Raw genomic sequence first — 2578 nt, forward strand, 5'->3', positions numbered from 1 at the left:
CCATATGTTGCAAAGGACCTTTAAAGACCAGTTGAGCTTGTCCCTGAATATTTTAAGCATCAATTGATCTATGTGTTTAGGGACCACAAATACGGTCCTTAAATAGTGTAGTAGGGACCAGAATATTACTGGTCGCAAAAACCCTTTAAGGACCGGATATTAAATCTCGTCGCTATAGACCTTTAGCGGCGGAGCCTATCGACGGGTGGCGACCAGTTTTTTCCTGTCGCCATTTGACTTTTAGGGACCAGAATATGACTTTTAGGGACCATATTTCTCGTCCCTAATAGCCATTTTTCAGGCACCCTACAAACACATATTCGCTTCCGTTTCCGGCACAAATGTTTCCTCCATAGTTCCCCTCCCCCCACTACTGCCGCCTCTTCTAACTCTCTTAGACATAATTAAATCGCAAGTAAATAAATTGCTAAAATTAAATTGCGAAAATTAAAAATAGAGTTGGAACGAAGGTAGCAAATTGCCAAAATAAATTCCGCCAAAATAAATGTTGAATTGAAGGCAGCTAGACTTGCAAATCCACCAACTCCACCAACACTTTGTTTTTGTATAATTGCAAAATATAAAATAGCTAATAATTGAGAATTTGAGAGAACTTGTAATTTTAAAGTAGCTAATAATTGAGAGAATTTGAGAAGAGAAAATTGGTGTGGATGAAAATAAAATGGAGAGGGATTTATATAGGAGTAGCAAAGGGGTTAAAGTGTTAAAAATAAAAGTTCGAGGGATTGGGGGATGGAGGAGGGCCAAAATTTCAATTTTGGTCGTTGCCAACGACCATATCATCAATTTGGACCGTTGAGCAACGGCCCAATAAAGGCTATAATATCCAGTAAAAAATATTAAATTACCAGTTAAGCAGTCGGCCAACTGGCTGGTGCCGGTTAACTGGTTAACGGTTAATGTTTTTGAAACCGTAACCAATCCGGTACCGTTAAACCGGTATACCGATTTTAACCGGCCCGATAGCCGGGCTTAGTTACTTAAGAAAAATGTTGAGTATATCGTAATGTTTACGGGAATATGGCATGTAAGAGCTGTCATGCTGGCAGAACTGAATGGTGCATTAGGGATAAATTGTACGTATCTAACTTCTAGGTAAAAGGATCTTTCCTTTTGTCATTCCACTGACCAAGTGCGCAATGACCGTATTATTTTGGAAGATAAGGACAAAATTTTGAAAAAAGTAAAACTAATATTTGTTGAAAATGAACTTAACAATTAAATGGAGTTGGACCTACGCTAGTACGGGTGATGTTTAGAATAATCTGTCTACGACTACGAAATATGTCTGTAGGAATTTAAATTTCATCAAAACGTATATAGTTGGTACCCATTATTAACATTATTTAATCCACATTTTGGTCTATATCATTTGCAGAAACCCTAAAGAATAAACATCATCATTTATGAGGGGTGTAAAACACTTGTGTAATTGTGTTATTTCCTATCTAATGTAAAGAAAAGCTAATACTTTGTGGGTTGTGGCACATATATTTGAAAATATATCCGTAAGGAAAAGAACAAATTGTGATATAGGGATAATCTTACTTTTGGTCCTAAGATTTTTGATAGATTTTGATTTTAGTTCTTGTCATATATATGCAGCTAAGATTTGCTCTTCAATTAAATAGAATGCGTGTTTTTGGTCCCTGTATATATAAAGTAAGCGATATTTAGACTATTAGAACTATATACTAGTCATATATGCCCGTGCGATGCACGGGCCGAACATGTTTATTTACTTTAATTAGCCTGTTTTTAAGGTTTGTATTTTGTAAATAATTTTAAAAAAATTGTCAGAGTCATGACAATGAAAGTTGTTCATCAATGTGAAAAAGAAAATTAGTGAGAAGGTAAGGGAAAATTAATATTTTGATTTTAGATTTTTTCTTTTAAATTGTTTAATATTTTATATGTATACCGACAAGTTGATATTCATCTCAATCAATTAACTGTTCAAATCCAAACATAAGAACCATTGTTGTATATATTGGATTTTTTAAAAGCAAAACTTATAAAATATTTTTATTAAATTAATTAAAAAATATGAGAAAATAAATGTGTCGGATAATTAAAATTGAAGTGCATACGTCTATGGAATAAATATTTAGTATTATGACATATTAGAAATGTGATATGTTATATCGTAAATCACCAAATTTTAATTCCGAAATGAAAATATAAAGTAATACATTTTATAAATGTAAAGAAACAATAACCAGAGAATGCAAAGGAGAGTAAGATAAGTAAAGTATTGACAAAGAAGGAAAACAGGTTTTCCTTCTTTTTTAATACTTTAAACGTGAAAAGAGGACGAACAATAGCAATGCAAATTTGTACCAAAAGTTATATAAATTGCACACTTTAACCAACTACTTTTTTGTCTCATTAAACATGTGTCATAGTCTCTCTCCAATAGACTATTTTCAAGAATATTTATTAGAAAGGGTTAATTTTATTTTGGTTTTATAAATGAACAAGTAATTTGGACACACACATATTATATTTTTCAAGAACGTGAAAAGTCAAGTGTGAACAAGTAAAAGTGCACGGAGAA

This window comes from Lycium barbarum, chromosome 4 (genome assembly GCF_019175385.1).
Source record: "Lycium barbarum isolate Lr01 chromosome 4, ASM1917538v2, whole genome shotgun sequence".
Taxonomy (NCBI): domain Eukaryota; kingdom Viridiplantae; phylum Streptophyta; class Magnoliopsida; order Solanales; family Solanaceae; genus Lycium; species Lycium barbarum.